We start from the raw sequence: 18,965 nt of genomic DNA on the forward strand, positions 1-18,965 counted from the left end.
TCTGTCTTCTTGGGCTAGGAGACATTGGGCCAGCCCAGGGACCAGATACAAGGAATAAAGATGGGCCTCAAATAAATTAATTCATCCATGGTCAGCCCAGACCATAATTAATTTATAAATATCAGTTCATTCCACTAGAGAACCGATACTGACTTACCCCTTTATTGCCGGTGATGAGTCGGGGCTTGTATTTAGACTTATTAAATCTCCGTATTTAAAATATCCGACATCCATTAATTAATTAGAGCTCTGACAGCTTAAATTAATTAATCTCTTAATAATTCCTTAAGCAGTACCACTCAAACTTTATTATTACGCCTGAACTTAATCAACCTGCAGGGTTTAGCGTAATAAACCTTATTGAGCTCCTTAAGGGGATGTCATTATCCTATACCGGATACGGGTACTAATACAGATAATCAAATATCATATATTAACCGCTATCACCCAAGATACAGAGTACTCGAGTTAGTATTTAACTCTCGCTCATAGTAAGTCAAAGTGATATACGAATTAACATATATATGTGAATACTTATTAGTATTAAGATTTATGAGTCACCGAGATCTTGATTCTTCACTTAAGTCAGATAGAAGAATACATCTCAACTGTTGGTCCTATCAATACGTAATGACGTACCAGTATAGACAAGTAGCCAAGACAAACTACTTCCATCTATACTGCAGCCTAAACCAATAACTTGTCCTAGAGTTATTTCGGCTGTGATCATATTATATCTCTTAAGGTTATTCCAATTATACGGTCTTCTGTGATCTACAACACACCATATAATCTACTTTTATAGAGATAAAGAACATACATATGCAATCATGAACACAATCAGATAGGAGATAAGAATAGTGAATAACAGGAATCATTGTATACAAGCATAAAGTTCTTGCTTTCAGTATACAAATCCAACAGAAAATTCCTCAACAGATCCTGAAATAATTTCATAAATCAAATATTTGATAGTGATGAATCTGAAGAAGATGAAGATCCTTGTAATGGATTTTGTCCTCTTAACATTAATGTTATTACAAAAAATAAAAATGAAAAAGAATTACTTTTTGACCTTATAGAAAAGGTCCCTGATCAAGAAGATAAACAAAAATATTTAATCAGACTCAGAGAAATAATTTTGAAAGAAGAAAGTCCTAAAGAAGACAAAACTATCCAATCCATTGAACCCTTTAGTATTTCAAAACTATTTGAAAAGGCACCTTCTTCATCTATTTATAATAAAAGTATTAATACTAATGATCTACAAAGAGAAATTAATCTTTTAAAACAACAAATTAATATACTTATGTCACGACCGGCCCTAATTAAGGATAATTAAGCCGGGGAAACCGTGACTAATGGAGGGAGATTAGAAGCGGGGTAGAAAGGGAAATAATCAAACAAGGAAGAATCGCATTTCATCATTTTTAACAAAAGGGATATTTATAATATAACGGAGGTTTAGTCGTATAGACTCAAATAACTAGTAAGTTCGGATAACTCCGACTTAGCCAAAATAACATAAAACTTCTGAGTACGCAGCGGAATAAGGTTCTGATTACATGTATGAAGACATGTATCCCTAGAGTTCATTAATACATAATAAGACAAAAGAGTCCCGTTCGTCACTTCATCACCATCGGCAGCTACTCAACCTGCACATTTAGAAATATATGCAGGGCTGAGTACAAAAGTACTCAGTGGGCACGTATGCCTAAGTATAAAAAATACATGCTTCAAAACTGTAAATTGTCATGCCATCATAAACAGTACAGCAAGGGAGTTTTTCGCTAAAAAGGCCCAAGCTTACTAAGTTCATTTGTGATTCTTAAAGTTCGACTGCAGTCTAAGTTCTCTTGTAATCTATCATATCTGGAACTGTGTGCCGGAGAGGTGGCCACCTCTCACGGTCACTTGACCGGCCAACCCGCTAGATGACTCACGGTCACTGGTGTACACTAGCCCTGGCAGGATAGCTATCAACTGCTCAAGACCCGAATTCGATTACATGATAAAAGTCACATCAGATAGATATCATACTGAAATTTAAATATTTTATGGCAAGACAATATTTGAAATAACTTCAATTAATTTAGTCATGGAATAACTTGCTTGAACGTAATATTTAAACTCATTTGATATATATGAAAGTAATGCCCACCTGATAGTGAAGCTTTGCTACAGTTCAGTAACTCATTGACTAGCTCTTACTCTTGCGCTTAACCTTGAATGCGAGAACATAAGGTCAAACCTTAGCTCGATGAAAATTCTCAAATAAATGAGAATGCGTAAAATAAATATGCATGACTCATATTCCTTTAATTATTATTCTGGGATAATAATCTGAAAAAAATTCTAATAATAATCCAAACTATAGGATTACAGCTCGTCTTATGAGATTGAGTTATTAATCTTAATTAATCCACTCATCTCATAGGTTTGCTAACCCATTTACTAATTAATAACCTCGTCCTAAATTAATAAATAGCTGAATCCAATTAATCAAATCTAGACTAGTCTTTAATCGAACTAGAATAAAATAATAAGGCAACCTCATTATTTAAAGGGAGCAACATAGGACAGCCCAAATAAATAGATAAGGAACTGGGCCTGGAAACCATCTAATCATACAGTCCATTCTAACTCTGGCCCAGCTTAAATATACAGCTCTTAAAAAGATCAGCCCATTTCTATTAATACTGGTCCAAGAATGCGGCCCATCTGAAATAAATAAACTGACCTAACAGAAAGAAATAAAATAATGGCCCATAATTAAGAAAATAAAGGCCCAATTCCAATCAGCCCATTTCTCTCTCTCATCAATCGGTCTTCCTCTCTCTAATTACACACACACTCGCAGCAAACCTCTCCCTCTCTCGCTTGGTTCCGCTCACAGGCACATGCCCAAATCTGTCGCCGTTCGTCGATTGTCGCAGTCGCGGCGGCGGCTCCTGATAATCCGGCGAAGCCTACGCCTTCAACGGCCTTGTCTTCTCTCTACTCAAGTTATGCTCAATCAAAATCAGGAATTGAACCCTAACTCCTTCATTTCTCAAATCGCCGCCGTCGCGGATCTTCTCCGGCGAAGCAGGCCGCTGTTTCCGAGGCTCTAAAACTCCAGTGCCGCTTCTCTCAACCGGCGTGGTCGATGCCTCTAATATCGGTGAAGATCTGGTGCAACCGCCGCCGTCCGCCGACACGCGTGGAAGCTCTATCGCCGGACGTCGCCGCTGCTGAGGTAACGCCGCCGCCCGGAGTTGCAGCTGCTTTGCCCGGAATCGAGGTCGCTGGTCTGATCTCCAGCAGCCCGCCTCGCTCCTCGTCTCTTCCACGAAGGAAAAGCAAAGCCCCAATTCTCCCTTGAAGTTTCAAACGGGTTTTCTCCCCCAAAATCAGATCGGCCTTCCCTTTCAACTCCGGTCGGCTTCTCCTTCCCCGGCCGTTCAACTTCCGCCAGCTCCATCCAGCGTTGGCTGTCTCCGTGTCTAACCCCGGCGTCGTCCCCTCTCGGTTCAGCTACGCTGCTGCTGGTTCAGAATCGGCGAGGGTCGTTGGGAGTCGTCGTGCCCTTGGCTCTTTCTCTGAAATCGCAGCGCCGTCACCTCGAATCTGAAAATCCGGCGAGGCCGACGCTAAATTACTCAACCGGAAACAAATTCGACTGCTCCTCTCTTCCCCGTGTTGTAGCAGATCAGTCGTCGTTGTTGGGTCTGTAAACCCAGCGACTAGCGGTCGCCGTTTGTCCCTGGCGCCGCTCTCCCCATTCTTCAGCAAGATACTATCTTGCTGAAGCCGCTGCTCCGGCTTCTGAACCATCGCTGCCCCTGCTCGAACTCCGGCGAGCCAGCATCATTCAAGGCAAAGCTAAGTTCGAACTTATTTCTACAGTATAATAGGGATTTGTTTTGTATACGTCACTCACTTCTTGCTGCCATTTTATTATTGCATATATGTTGCTGGGAGGCTCTATTGCATATCTGTACATGGTTCGCGACGCCTAGTTGTTTTTCCAATTTGGTGCAGGCCATAAATCATCTTGATTCCTATTTTCGATTATGCAAGAGATTAAACTAAGCATGTAGTTGTTTCTATATCATAAGAGTTCTTACTGACTTTGTGATTGCTAAGCCCCTTAAGTATATAGACTCATTTATGAACTCAGTATTTTTTTGTTAAAAGATGCCTTGATGGGTATGAGCATGTAACATTGACTAGAATAACTGAGTTTAGCAATTACCTTGTAATTGTTTGGTGTTTGGTGGCTGCTGCTATTGATTTCAGAAGGAGAATAACTGAAATAAAAATGATTCCTTAACGAATGCAGGTGAACTATGGAAGAATGGGGAAGTTCAAGCTACAACTTACCTCTTCGAAATCAAGGCTGGAGTTAAAAGAAACAACCCTCCCTCTCTGAACCTTGGTGCGCCTAAAAGAAGGAAAAGAATTATGGCTGGTGTTGTATTTTTTTTTTTTAAGTGAAGTTGGCTACTTGACTATCTTAATTCCATAAGAGAGCTTACAAGTGAAGGAATAGGATTAGGTATAAGGTGTGCGGCTGAAAGACCGCTACTTTGTACTATAGCATGACTGTGAGTAGGTGGCCGCAGAGTTTGAAGGAAGGGGCGTGCTGTAACAGTAATTGATGTTTCTTTCACCTTTTTGTTGCACTCACACGTTCTCTTCTTTCCTCCTTTTCTCTTTTCCTTCTTTTGATAAAGTTTCATACTTTTTCTTTTCCTTCTTCTTTTTGCACTAGATAGTGAATAGTAGTGTAGAAATGATTGTTGATAGTATTTGTTGGAGAGCATGCGTGTAGTATGCTATGATTGTAAGTGTTGGAAAGTCTTGAGGTGACAAATAGAATCCCATAGTAGTTTTTGTATCAATTGAGGATCTATAAATCTAATTTTTTTTTCGTATTCTACTAATCTTTATAAAGCCTCTGCGAATTAAATATCTAATTTAACTCGCTCTATTAGTCGGGATTAAATCCACAACTGAGTAAAGTAATAGATAGAAATAATATTTCGATTACAAATAAAATAATAACTCGACTTTGCTAAGTCAATTATCATTCTGAAATAAATCATTGACTACTCAATAATTCAATCGTTGTCATCTCAGGTAATGACATCTAATTCAGAACTCTGAGCTGAATTAACTGAATATTAATCACTGAATTAAATCAACTGAAATATGTAAAAATAAATATTGCATTTATTGCTCTTAATCATAAAATAAAATAGCGGGCTACTACATACTATCCCTCTTAACAAAAATTTCGTCCCGAAATTTGCATATCATTGCAAAAAGGTTCTGGGTACTTTCTCATCTTGATTTCTGTCAGACTATCTCAATCATCGTGTCTGGTCCTAAAATTCTCCTTTCACCTACTTTATCTCAGTAGAGTGGTGATCTATATTTTCTTCCATGCATTACCTCATAAGGCGTCATATTGATTGTTGCCCGGTAACTATTATTGTAGGCAAACTTAATCGATGACATCACTGTTCATCACTTTCACCTTTGCCTTGTACTACTTTTAACGTGTCTTCGAGAGTCTGAATTATTCTCTCAACCATCTATATGTTTGTGGGCAAAAGGTGGTACTGAAATTTAACCTTGTGCCTAATTTCTTCTACAAGTTTATACATAATCTGGACGTAAACTTCGAATCTCAGTCCAAAGTGATTGACACGAGCATACCGTGGAACGCACAATTTCTCAAACATATAATTGGCCTAACTTGTCTGATCCGTATGTGATCAGTATTAATATAAAACGAGCTCATTTCGCAAGTCGCTCCACTATTACTCAGATGGCAGCATTCTTTCTTTTCGACTTCGTAAACTAGTCACGACATCTGTTGCAAAGTGCTCTAACTTCCATTATGAAATCTCCAATGGTTGTAATTTTTCATATGGTCTATGGTGCAAAGCCTTCATTCGTTGGCATGCTAGGCATCTCTCAACAAGTGTAGCTATATCTTTCCATCGGAATTCTTCCTTCAAGTCTTTGTACATTTTATGCTTCCCGGGTGGCCAGTATATGGCGTGTCATGAGCTTCGTTCATTATCTCATCTCTGAATTGTTCATCGTGTGAACACACACAATCTTTGATCAACATCAACGCATTATCCACGTCTCATGATACGTCTCCTGATCTTATTGCTAAACGTATTTTCTCCAAGGTCTCATTCCTTTTTTTTTTTTTTTTTTTTTTTTTTTTGTTTCATTATCAGCTTTCCTAAAAAGTTGGGTGTTATTATCTTCGTGGCAATAATCCCTTCTACAGATTCTAGTGGTTGAACCACTTCTAAATTCATTCAACTAAAATCTTTCATGGGTTCCTCTTCCTGAGTGAGGGGAGATCCCAACTTAAGTTGAGTCTTACGACTCAAGGCATCAACTACCATGTTAGCTTTGTCTGGGTGGTAGTTATTAGCACCGCCATAGTCTTTCACTAGTTCGAGCCATCTCATCTATCTCATGTTAAGATTCATTTGCTCGAAAAAAAAAAATATTTCAAACTTTTATGGTTTGTGAACATCTCACATCTAAATCCATATAGGTGGTGTCTCTACTACAACTAGTTCTAGATCATGAGTTAGATAGTTCAATTCATGTGGTCTAAGCTTTCATGATGCGTATGCTATCTCTCTTCCTTCTTGTTTTAACACGCAATCGAGTATTCTCTTGGACGTATATACATAATCCACCTATTCTTTGTCAGTCGTTGGAACAGCTAACGCTGGTGCAGTGGTTAACTTCTCCTTGAGCTCTTAAAATCTCCTTTCACATCCTTCTGTCCAAGAAAATTTGATTCACTTCTTGAGTAGTTGCGTCGTTGGTCTTTCTATTTGAAAAAAAAAAAATAAATCCTTCTACGAACCTCCTATAGTAACTTGCTAATCCCAAGAAACTCTTGATCTTCTTAGGGTTAGTAGGCGATCTCTATTTGTGTACGACTTGTATGTTGTCAGGACCCACTCTGATCCCTTCTCATGAGATAATATGTCCCAAAAATGTGACTTCATTGAGCCAAAATTCGCACTTGCATAACTTAGCATAAAGATGCTTTGTTTTCAATATTTTTAAGACTATCCTCAGGTGTTTCTCATGGTCCTTCTCGTTCCTCGAGCAGATCAAGACATCATCTACCAAAACTAAGACAACTTGCCTAAGTATGGGTGGAACACTCGGTTCATGAGGTCCACAAACATGGCTGGTGCATTGGTCAATCCAAATGACACCACTACGAACTCATAGAGTCTATATCTGGTTCGGAAGACCACCTTGGGTACATCTTCTCATCGAATCTATAGTTGATGGTACCTAGACCTTAAATCTAGCTTTGAGGACACACTCACTCCTCTGAGTTGCTTGAAGAAGTCGTCTATCCTCGTTAGAGGATACCTGTCCTTGAGTGTCACCTTGTTCAACTCTCTATAAGTTGATGTGTATCCTCGGTAGAGGATACACATTCTCAATGTGCCATCTTTATTCTTTTACAAAAAGAACGGGTGCACCCCGGTGAAATCTCCAGGAAACATTTGGAAATTCACGTACGATTGTCACGTCTCCTATACTTTTTTCGGTTTTTTTTTTTTGTTTTCTGTGCAACTACACAAGGTAGGGTGGACACCATTTTCTTATCATCTTTGTTGCTTGAGGGGCGGAGATGATCGTCTTTCTCCTACCCATGCTGATCCCATGAAAACGTGTCAGTTTCTTCCCCATGGTCGAAAAGAAATTTGACTTTCATTGCAAATGATGGTGGCATAGTTCTCAACTATCCATTCCATTCCTAAAATTATGTATATGTCTCTCATCGGCATAACATACGAGTTGTTCACTCCAACTTGAATAATTTTTATGCTTAGCTCTAAATTCAAGCACACATGTGCTATTATTGTTGTTGTTGCTATCGCTGGTGTGGTTACTGCTCTTGGTATGGTTGGGCAAAGCTTGGATTGCTCAAATGCAGATTCTGAACAGGCGAGTTTAGCCTGAGACCCGCCCTTTGTTGCTTATTCGGGTAACGATTTGTATAATGTTCATTCCAGCTACTATGCAACAACCTTCATTACCAGTACTGGAGAGTTTCCCATGGTTCTTGTTCCACTTTGGGCAGGGTGGAGTCCCATATTTGTTATCCCCCATCTGTTTTAAGGTGTCATAACCACGTTGATGTGACGTCTGCCCCTGCCATGGCCCTTTCCTTAGCTTGGCCAGGGTTACTATATCCCATTCTCTTTTTTTTTTTTTCTCAAAAGTTTTGAGCCCGAGTTTGTGGAGGTGCAGATGTAGGCGCAGTTGCTGGTCTCTCTCCCAGCATTGCTGCCTCAATGCATAACGCTTTGCTGAGCGACTCCACGTAAGACGATCCACCATGGCTTGCCCAAGCCTTTCTAATCTTGTGCCTCAGTCCGACACAGAATTCTTTTAACCATCTTTTCATATGTGTCTACTTGCTCTAGCGCATATCTTGACGTATCGCAGAACATCATGCCGTATGGAGTAATTGTTGTTCTTCCTTGCTTCGGATTGTAAAATTCCATTTCTTTCTTTTTGCGATAGCTTTTGGGTGTATACTTGTCATATATTACAGTCTTAAACTATTCCCACGTTAAATTTCCTAACTACTCAATTGTCATTGTCTTCCTCCTTGCTTCCCACCATAAGTCAGCTGAAAGGATACGCAAGTAAGACGTTCCAGATCTGTGCAGCGCAAGAAATTGAAGATGCGTTCACTAGCTTGTACCCAAGTCTCAGCCTTTGTTGGATCTCCTATCCTATCGAAGACAGGTGGGTTTCCTCGTAGAAATAGTTCTTCTATTCTACGTTTTTGTTGTATAGTTAGTGGCGTTATATTGTTCTAGCCATAGTACTGGGCCTTTTTCATTATCTCGTGGAATTCTTCCTCTTCTTCTCGGATTCCCTTGTTTTGGTGGCGTACTGATGAGTTGACACGTAGTCATCAATACATACATATGCATATCATCACTTCTGTAAACCGTTTCTTGATTCTCAAATCTTGCTCGCACTCTTCCTCGTGCAAGCATATAAGTAAAATGTGGCGGAATTGACTTGCCGCAAAAGATTGATAAGGTCGCTAAAAGACATAAGAAAATTGTTTCGATGAGAACTTCTACATTAACATATGGATCTAGATGTATTGATCTATCCAAGTACTACTCATGATGAACTGACTGTCTAGCAATGCCATCACCAACTAATTTGGTCATGGAACCAGTTTTTTTTTTTTTTTTTTTTTTTTTTTTTTTTTTTTTTTTCGTACTAATACTAGTCAAACATAACTAAGCCAACATAGGGCATACGAAAACATCAGAACAATCATTGTTTTCTAAAAAAAATAATAACGTTCTACCAAATCCATAAGAAATGGTCTAGCTGCATCATGTGATTGACCCTTGGGTCGAGGCATACTTGTTTGATGGATTTAATCTGGTGAATACTTGTTTGTCTTTAGGTCACCGGAAATCTACTAACAACTAACAAACCACAATGATTAAAGTCACAAATGGTAATTACGCAAAGTGAAGTGAATCAACAATTTTGTCAGACGATTGAAAAGAAATGGCCTTAGGGTAGAAATGAATTGACTAAAAGGTCGAAATGAAATGACCTAATAATCTGAACCCGCTTGGCTTTTCAGATGAAAGTTTAAATATATAGATTTAGAGACCCATATATGACGACTACTGATATTTTGGTCATGTGGACTGGCCAGGTCCGACACAACTACTTCTCAGTCACTCGGAAATACTTTTCCGAACTTGGCAACTCTTGTTCATTGGCTGCAAAAGGTATATTTGGTCTAAAATCACCACTTTCTTCTTAACATCTTGAACATGTCCTTGAGAATATTCTAGAGCTTCTCAAACTTGGAGTCTGCCTCCTAGTTTAATGAAATCCTTAAACATTTTCTATAGGCGAAATAAGGTAGGCTCGACCTTACTCAACAATTTTCCTCTACATGATCTTTGTGTAGTACTTCTAGTACTTAGTGTTTTCTTCACATAGCACTTGAAATGCAACCATATAATTTGAAGTACTATTCCGTGTTATTGCAAAAGACCTTCTGAATCATCACACATTCAATAAGAAAATAGCTTTTGCTCATCTGAGCACCTTTATAGGGTATGTGTCACCATATGTAATGCTAAGTTATGGAATGACCTTAGTCAATGCTCTCATTCCGGCTACCAGACTAAATACTTAATCCAAGACGTTCTAACTAAGGCGATGTCCTCGATAGGTTAAGATATGTATACTTATCTTGAGTATATCCTTAGGGTCTCATTAGAATCTTAATTTATTTGTTTCAGCATTGATCCACTGTCGGCGCTTCTAGCTATTATTAAACTCTGAACCATCTTCGAGAACTTCTCTCGTCTTACCCACTTGAGTAAACTTTTATGATCAATCATAATGGTTGGTAATTGTTAGTACCCATATCACATCTCGTCTTTCCAATTCGTAGTAAGTGATCGTAATCAATAGGGATTCTCAGTCATGTCCTCATCTAATATGATAGGTACTGTAAGCAGAATGGTTCCGAATATCTGAAACTATAAGTTGATAGCTTTAATCGAATTATTAACATCATATACAAAGCATTTTGACCCCTCGTAAGTCTGACTCTGAAGTTCATTGATGAATCATGAAAGTTATCCTCAAGCCATAGCTAGTGATAATCGAGGCTAGAAGGGAGTCTCAACTTATTAGGGCTTAGCTAACTGATTACATAAGTCACACTCATCGCTATAAGCAATATCATACTTAAACTATCATTGAATAAGGCAATAGTCGATTAGGTGTTCCGTTTTGCGTGAACAACCTGAATGAAGAACAATGCATGCGTCAGTGATTCGTGCGTGGCACTCCGCTTGCACTACTTTCATTGGAATCTCTTCCTCTTTCTTAGCTCTTCACCATGGCTATAGTGAAATATAACTGAGTTTCTAGCTTCTATTGTTCTTCTCGTAACAGTGATCATGCATTCTTAACGCATCTAAGTTTATTGAGATATCTAATTAATCAATAAGCATAAAACTTGAATGTAAGCATCAATACATATATATAGAACGTGAACTTCTCAATGTTTTAAAATCATTACCACCTTCTTTCTTGCTGAGCATGACGATGTGATGAAGTGATGGGCTTTGGTTGACTGACTCATATATACTAGTGATCATACTAGAAAAAATGGGCTAACTCTAGGGTTCAGAGCAAATGAACTGCTCTGAGACCACTCTGTCACGACCGGCCCTAATTAAGGATAATTAAGCCGGGGAAACCGTGACTAATGGAGGGAGATTAGAAGCGGGGTAGAAAGGGAAATAATCAAACAAGGAAGAATCGCATTTCATCATTTTTAACAAAAGGGATATTTATAATATAACGGAGGTTTAGTCGTATAGACTCAAATAACTAGTAAGTTCGGATAACTCCGACTTAGCCAAAATAACATAAAACTTCTGAGTACGCAGCGGAATAAGGTTCTGATTACATGTATGAAGACATGTATCCCTAGAGTTCATTAATACATAATAAGACAAAAGAGTCCCGTTCGTCACTTCATCACCATCGGCAGCTACTCAACCTGCACATTTAGAAATATATGCAGGGCTGAGTACAAAAGTACTCAGTGGGCACGTATGCCTAAGTATAAAAAATACATGCTTCAAAACTGTAAATTGTCATGCCATCATAAACAGTACAGCAAGGGAGTTTTTCGCTAAAAAGGCCCAAGCTTACTAAGTTCATTTGTGATTCTTAAAGTTCGACTGCAGTCTAAGTTCTCTTGTAATCTATCATATCTGGAACTGTGTGCCGGAGAGGTGGCCACCTCTCACGGTCACTTGACCGGCCAACCCGCTAGATGACTCACGGTCACTGGTGTACACTAGCCCTGGCAGGATAGCTATCAACTGCTCAAGACCCGAATTCGATTACATGATAAAAGTCACATCAGATAGATATCATACTGAAATTTAAATATTTTATGGCAAGACAATATTTGAAATAACTTCAATTAATTTAGTCATGGAATAACTTGCTTGAACGTAATATTTAAACTCATTTGATATATATGAAAGTAATGCCCACCTGATAGTGAAGCTTTGCTACAGTTCAGTAACTCATTGACTAGCTCTTACTCTTGCGCTTAACCTTGAATGCGAGAACATAAGGTCAAACCTTAGCTCGATGAAAATTCTCAAATAAATGAGAATGCGTAAAATAAATATGCATGACTCATATTCCTTTAATTATTATTCTGGGATAATAATCTGAAAAAAATTCTAATAATAATCCAAACTATAGGATTACAGCTCGTCTTATGAGATTGAGTTATTAATCTTAATTAATCCACTCATCTCATAGGTTTGCTAACCCATTTACTAATTAATAACCTCGTCCTAAATTAATAAATAGCTGAATCCAATTAATCAAATCTAGACTAGTCTTTAATCGAACTAGAATAAAATAATAAGGCAACCTCATTATTTAAAGGGAGCAACATAGGACAGCCCAAATAAATAGATAAGGAACTGGGCCTGGAAACCATCTAATCATACAGTCCATTCTAACTCTGGCCCAGCTTAAATATACAGCTCTTAAAAAGATCAGCCCATTTCTATTAATACTGGTCCAAGAATGCGGCCCATCTGAAATAAATAAACTGACCTAACAGAAAGAAATAAAATAATGGCCCATAATTAAGAAAATAAAGGCCCAATTCCAATCAGCCCATTTCTCTCTCTCATCAATCGGTCTTCCTCTCTCTAATTACACACACACTCGCAGCAAACCTCTCCCTCTCTCGCTTGGTTCCGCTCACAGGCACATGCCCAAATCTGTCGCCGTTCGTCGATTGTCGCAGTCGCGGCGGCGGCTCCTGATAATCCGGCGAAGCCTACGCCTTCAACGGCCTTGTCTTCTCTCTACTCAAGTTATGCTCAATCAAAATCAGGAATTGAACCCTAACTCCTTCATTTCTCAAATCGCCGCCGTCGCGGATCTTCTCCGGCGAAGCAGGCCGCTGTTTCCGAGGCTCTAAAACTCCAGTGCCGCTTCTCTCAACCGGCGTGGTCGATGCCTCTAATATCGGTGAAGATCTGGTGCAACCGCCGCCGTCCGCCGACACGCGTGGAAGCTCTATCGCCGGACGTCGCCGCTGCTGAGGTAACGCCGCCGCCCGGAGTTGCAGCTGCTTTGCCCGGAATCGAGGTCGCTGGTCTGATCTCCAGCAGCCCGCCTCGCTCCTCGTCTCTTCCACGAAGGAAAAGCAAAGCCCCAATTCTCCCTTGAAGTTTCAAACGGGTTTTCTCCCCCAAAATCAGATCGGCCTTCCCTTTCAACTCCGGTCGGCTTCTCCTTCCCCGGCCGTTCAACTTCCGCCAGCTCCATCCAGCGTTGGCTGTCTCCGTGTCTAACCCCGGCGTCGTCCCCTCTCGGTTCAGCTACGCTGCTGCTGGTTCAGAATCGGCGAGGGTCGTTGGGAGTCGTCGTGCCCTTGGCTCTTTCTCTGAAATCGCAGCGCCGTCACCTCGAATCTGAAAATCCGGCGAGGCCGACGCTAAATTACTCAACCGGAAACAAATTCGACTGCTCCTCTCTTCCCCGTGTTGTAGCAGATCAGTCGTCGTTGTTGGGTCTGTAAACCCAGCGACTAGCGGTCGCCGTTTGTCCCTGGCGCCGCTCTCCCCATTCTTCAGCAAGATACTATCTTGCTGAAGCCGCTGCTCCGGCTTCTGAACCATCGCTGCCCCTGCTCGAACTCCGGCGAGCCAGCATCATTCAAGGCAAAGCTAAGTTCGAACTTATTTCTACAGTATAATAGGGATTTGTTTTGTATACGTCACTCACTTCTTGCTGCCATTTTATTATTGCATATATGTTGCTGGGAGGCTCTATTGCATATCTGTACATGGTTCGCGACGCCTAGTTGTTTTTCCAATTTGGTGCAGGCCATAAATCATCTTGATTCCTATTTTCGATTATGCAAGAGATTAAACTAAGCATGTAGTTGTTTCTATATCATAAGAGTTCTTACTGACTTTGTGATTGCTAAGCCCCTTAAGTATATAGACTCATTTATGAACTCAGTATTTTTTTGTTAAAAGATGCCTTGATGGGTATGAGCATGTAACATTGACTAGAATAACTGAGTTTAGCAATTACCTTGTAATTGTTTGGTGTTTGGTGGCTGCTGCTATTGATTTCAGAAGGAGAATAACTGAAATAAAAATGATTCCTTAACGAATGCAGGTGAACTATGGAAGAATGGGGAAGTTCAAGCTACAACTTACCTCTTCGAAATCAAGGCTGGAGTTAAAAGAAACAACCCTCCCTCTCTGAACCTTGGTGCGCCTAAAAGAAGGAAAAGAATTATGGCTGGTGTTGTATTTTTTTTTTTTAAGTGAAGTTGGCTACTTGACTATCTTAATTCCATAAGAGAGCTTACAAGTGAAGGAATAGGATTAGGTATAAGGTGTGCGGCTGAAAGACCGCTACTTTGTACTATAGCATGACTGTGAGTAGGTGGCCGCAGAGTTTGAAGGAAGGGGCGTGCTGTAACAGTAATTGATGTTTCTTTCACCTTTTTGTTGCACTCACACGTTCTCTTCTTTCCTCCTTTTCTCTTTTCCTTCTTTTGATAAAGTTTCATACTTTTTCTTTTCCTTCTTCTTTTTGCACTAGATAGTGAATAGTAGTGTAGAAATGATTGTTGATAGTATTTGTTGGAGAGCATGCGTGTAGTATGCTATGATTGTAAGTGTTGGAAAGTCTTGAGGTGACAAATAGAATCCCATAGTAGTTTTTGTATCAATTGAGGATCTATAAATCTAATTTTTTTTTCGTATTCTACTAATCTTTATAAAGCCTCTGCGAATTAAATATCTAATTTAACTCGCTCTATTAGTCGGGATTAAATCCACAACTGAGTAAAGTAATAGATAGAAATAATATTTCGATTACAAATAAAATAATAACTCGACTTTGCTAAGTCAATTATCATTCTGAAATAAATCATTGACTACTCAATAATTCAATCGTTGTCATCTCAGGTAATGACATCTAATTCAGAACTCTGAGCTGAATTAACTGAATATTAATCACTGAATTAAATCAACTGAAATATGTAAAAATAAATATTGCATTTATTGCTCTTAATCATAAAATAAAATAGCGGGCTACTACAACTTAATAAAGAGATCAACAATTTACATATAAAAGATCTTGAATTAGAAACAAGAATATCCCTTCTCAAAGATAATCAAGAAGATATTCCTGAATCATCAGAAAATCACACCATTGATAATTTTGACTCTTCCATACTCAATATTGAACAAATATCTTTTCAAAAATGGTATTCAATTATCACTTTAGTTATAGATGATTTCAAAATTAATATTACTTGTTTAATTGATAGTGGAGCTGATCAAAATTGTATTAGAGAAGGACTTATTCCCTCCAAATATTATGAAAAAACAAATGAGAAACTAACTGCTGCAAATGCCACTCCTCTTAATATAAAATATAAACTTTCTAATGCTCATATATGCAATGAAGGATATTGTTTTAAAACTCCATTCATATTAGTCAAAGATCTTAATCAAGATATAATTCTTGGAAACCCATTTCTTACTATCCTTTATCCTTTCGAAGTGAACGGAACAGGAATCACCACTAATATTTTAGGAAATTCTATCTCCTTTAAATTTATAAAACCCATTAAAGAAAGAGAAATCTCTCTACTTCAACAACACTATATCTTTCAAATAAACTCTATTCAAAGAAAAGAATCTCATATTAAAACTTTAAAAGAAGAATTACCTTATCTCAAAATTGAAGAAGAACTCCTTGATAAAAATATTCAATTAAGGATTACTAATATAGAAAATATCATTAAAGAAAGTATTTGTTCAGATTTACCAAATGCTTTCTGGGAAAGAAAGAAACGTACTGTTTCCCTTCCATACATTCCTAAATTTGATGAAAAGAATATTCCTACCAAGGCCAGACCCATTCAAATGAATCATGAATTACTTAATACTTGTAAAGAAGAAATTAATTCTCTTCTTTCGAAAAATTTAATTAGACCTTCAAAATCTCCTTGGTCTTGTGCTGGATTTTATGTTAACAATCAAGCAGAAAATGAACGAGGAGTTCCCAGATTAGTCATTAACTACAAACCTCTTAATGAAGTTTTAGAATGGATTAGATATCCAATACCCAATAAAAGAGATCTTGTTAATAGATTATATAAAGCAAAAATATTCTCAAAATTTGACCTCAAGTCAGGATTTTGGCAAATTCAAATTATTGAAAAGGACAAATATAAAACAGCCTTCACTGTCCCTTTTGGACATTATGAATGGAATGTAATTCCATTTGGATTAAAAAATGCTCCTTCAGAATTTCAAAACATTATGAATGAAATTTTTAATGATTATTCAGATTTTTCAATTGTTTATATTGATGATATTCTTATATTTTCTCAGAATATTGAACAACACTTCAAACATCTAAAAATATTTATACAAGTAATTAAAAGAAACGGATTAGCCATTTCTTCCTCAAAAGTAAAACTATTTCAAACAAAAATAAGATTCTTAGGACATGATATTCATAAAGGAACTATTAAACCTATTACTAGGGCTATTGAATTCGCAGACAAATTTCCTAATGAAATTAAAGAAAAAACTCAACTACAAAGGTTTCTTGGATGTCTCAATTATATATCCGACTTCTTTCCCAAATTAAGAATAATCTGCAAACCTTTATTTCAAAGACTTCAAAAAAATCCTCCTCCATGGACTTCTGTCCATACTGACATTATCGAAAAATAAAAATACAAGTTAAATCTTTACCTTGTCTAGGCATTCCTAAACCAGATGCTTTCATGATTATAGAAACCGATGCCTCAGATATAGGATATGGGGGATCCTTAAACAAAACATCTCATCTCATGCATCTCATGCATCTACATCTCTTTCAAAGAAAAATGAACAACTTGTTAGATTCCATTCTGGAATTTGGCTTGGACCACAAAAGAATTATTCTACTATCAAAAAGGAAATTCTTGCCATTGTTCTTTGTATTTCAAAATTTCAAAGTGATATTTTTAATAAAAAATTCCTTTTAAGAATAGATTGCAAATCTGCTAAAGAAATTTTACAAAAGGATGTTAATAATATTGTTTCAAAACAAATCTTTGCCAGATGGCAAGCTATACTTTCAAGCTTTGATTTTGACATATAATATATTAAAGGAGAAAATAATTCTTTACCTGATTTTCTAACCAGAGAATTTCTTCAAAATTCTACAGAAAAGCATGAGTCGATACAATCCAAATAATCCAAATCAATTCTCAGCTCTTGTTGAATTTCCAGAACTCCCATACTCTCAAATAGTCAAAGCTCCTGCACCTACTACTCCCATTAAAGCCTCAACTTCAAAAACAACTATTTCAAAATTCAATCCTTCCAATACTTATTTTACCAAACCAAATGCTCAAAATATTACCTTGACAAAATTCACTACAACTCCAGATTTTGCAAAACTCAAAGATATTATTTCAAGGTACTTTCCAAAAGGATGCCAATGGTATTCTGACAATACTCAAAAGACTCAAATCTTCTATGAATTCATCCTTGTTGATTCAAATTCCATCGAACTTGTCCATACATATGATCCCAAAAATCTAGAAAGAATTTCATTTTCAAAATGCATCATCAAAAAGATCATCCGTTCTGATGAATGGACTTTTCCTCATTCTGAAAGAGGATTTTCCAAAAAAATTTCACCAAAAGGATATTCATATCCAGACTACAAAATGGCATGGTTCAAAACCTTTTTCCTTAGACCCTTTGATCATTCATGGTTCTTTACCTTCCATTCAGAGTTTTCAAAAACTTCTTATCCAATTTGGTTTCTTGAATGATGGATGGATTTCGGTCCATTACCTAATATCCTCCCAGCAGACATCCATCAAGGATACAATCATTACATTTCAAAAGCCCCAGGTCCTATGTACCTCAAAGATATTCAATTCTATTCAGAATTCAAAGTTCCCTGGATCTTTTGCTGGAGTTATGCCATTGCACAATTCCATCCAGAGCCATTACCCATGTCAATCATTCGAGAATTCAAAATTAAATGGTGGAAAAACTTCTCCACCAAGCTCTGCAATTTCAATGTTATTCAGAAATTTCTCCAGACAGGTGAAAAACCTAAGTGGGAGAAACCAGTTCAAGAGAAAATTATTCCAGATCTTCCTTCCAATGAAAAGAAAAAAGAAAAGGAATCAGTTCCTCTTTCTCAAAAGCAAGTCAAGATGTTTCAACTCTTTGAAGAGGATCCCGAAACAGCAAAAGAGTATTTACAATTCATCAAGATGAAAAGAGAATCAGAAATAGAAGATACCACCTCTGAAGGATCTTGTGCAGATTATGGAGGACCATGTGAACAAGATCCCTTTGATTTCTGACTACCTATTCATCCTATTCATAAAAAAGAAAAGAAAAAAGAAGCAAAAGAAAAAAGAAAGAAAAGAAGAAAAAACAACAAAAAAGAAAAGAAAAGAAAAACAAAAGAAAAAAGAAAGAAAAATAAAAAATTTTCAACTAACCTATTTCAATGCAGGAAATTCAAGGCCGACATCACCATTCCATCATGAGTCTCATTCAAACAGACAATTGTGGCACTCTTTTCAAAAGCAGCAGATGGCAGACAAACTTTTGTCCAATCAAAGACTTTCAAGGCACAACTTTTGTCAAATCAAAGACTTTCAAGGCACATGCACTCAAAAGCAGAAGATGGCAGACAAACTTTTGTCCAATCAAAGACTTTCAAGGCACATACACCTTTTTCAAAAGTTGATGATCCACTCAACGACAAAGACATTCCAAAGAGCTCCTCTATTTAAG

The 18,965-nt window shown here is 37.7% G+C and overlaps 4 long non-coding RNA genes across 4 annotated transcripts; 2 read left to right on the forward strand and 2 right to left on the reverse strand.

Moving 5' to 3' along the window:
* Positions 1–1,408: 1,408 nt before the first annotated feature.
* LOC131011301 (uncharacterized) lies at positions 1,409–4,333 on the reverse strand. Its single transcript, XR_009096853.1, has 3 exons — positions 4,241–4,333; positions 2,165–2,227; positions 1,409–1,658 (listed from the first exon to the last, which is right to left on the reverse strand). It is a non-coding gene; the product is annotated as an uncharacterized LOC131011301 (long non-coding RNA).
* On the forward strand, positions 2,236–4,916 carry LOC131011303 (uncharacterized). Its single transcript, XR_009096855.1, has 2 exons — positions 2,236–3,871; positions 4,328–4,916. It is a non-coding gene; the product is annotated as an uncharacterized LOC131011303 (long non-coding RNA).
* A 6,466-nt stretch (positions 4,917–11,382) lies between these two features.
* LOC131011302 (uncharacterized) lies at positions 11,383–14,307 on the reverse strand. Its single transcript, XR_009096854.1, has 3 exons — positions 14,215–14,307; positions 12,139–12,201; positions 11,383–11,632 (listed from the first exon to the last, which is right to left on the reverse strand). It is a non-coding gene; the product is annotated as an uncharacterized LOC131011302 (long non-coding RNA).
* Positions 12,210–14,890, forward strand: LOC131011304 (uncharacterized). Its single transcript, XR_009096856.1, has 2 exons — positions 12,210–13,845; positions 14,302–14,890. It is a non-coding gene; the product is annotated as an uncharacterized LOC131011304 (long non-coding RNA).
* Positions 14,891–18,965: the final 4,075 nt, after the last annotated feature.

Source organism: Salvia miltiorrhiza, chromosome 2, assembly GCF_028751815.1.
Source record: "Salvia miltiorrhiza cultivar Shanhuang (shh) chromosome 2, IMPLAD_Smil_shh, whole genome shotgun sequence".
NCBI classification, from domain to species: domain Eukaryota; kingdom Viridiplantae; phylum Streptophyta; class Magnoliopsida; order Lamiales; family Lamiaceae; genus Salvia; species Salvia miltiorrhiza.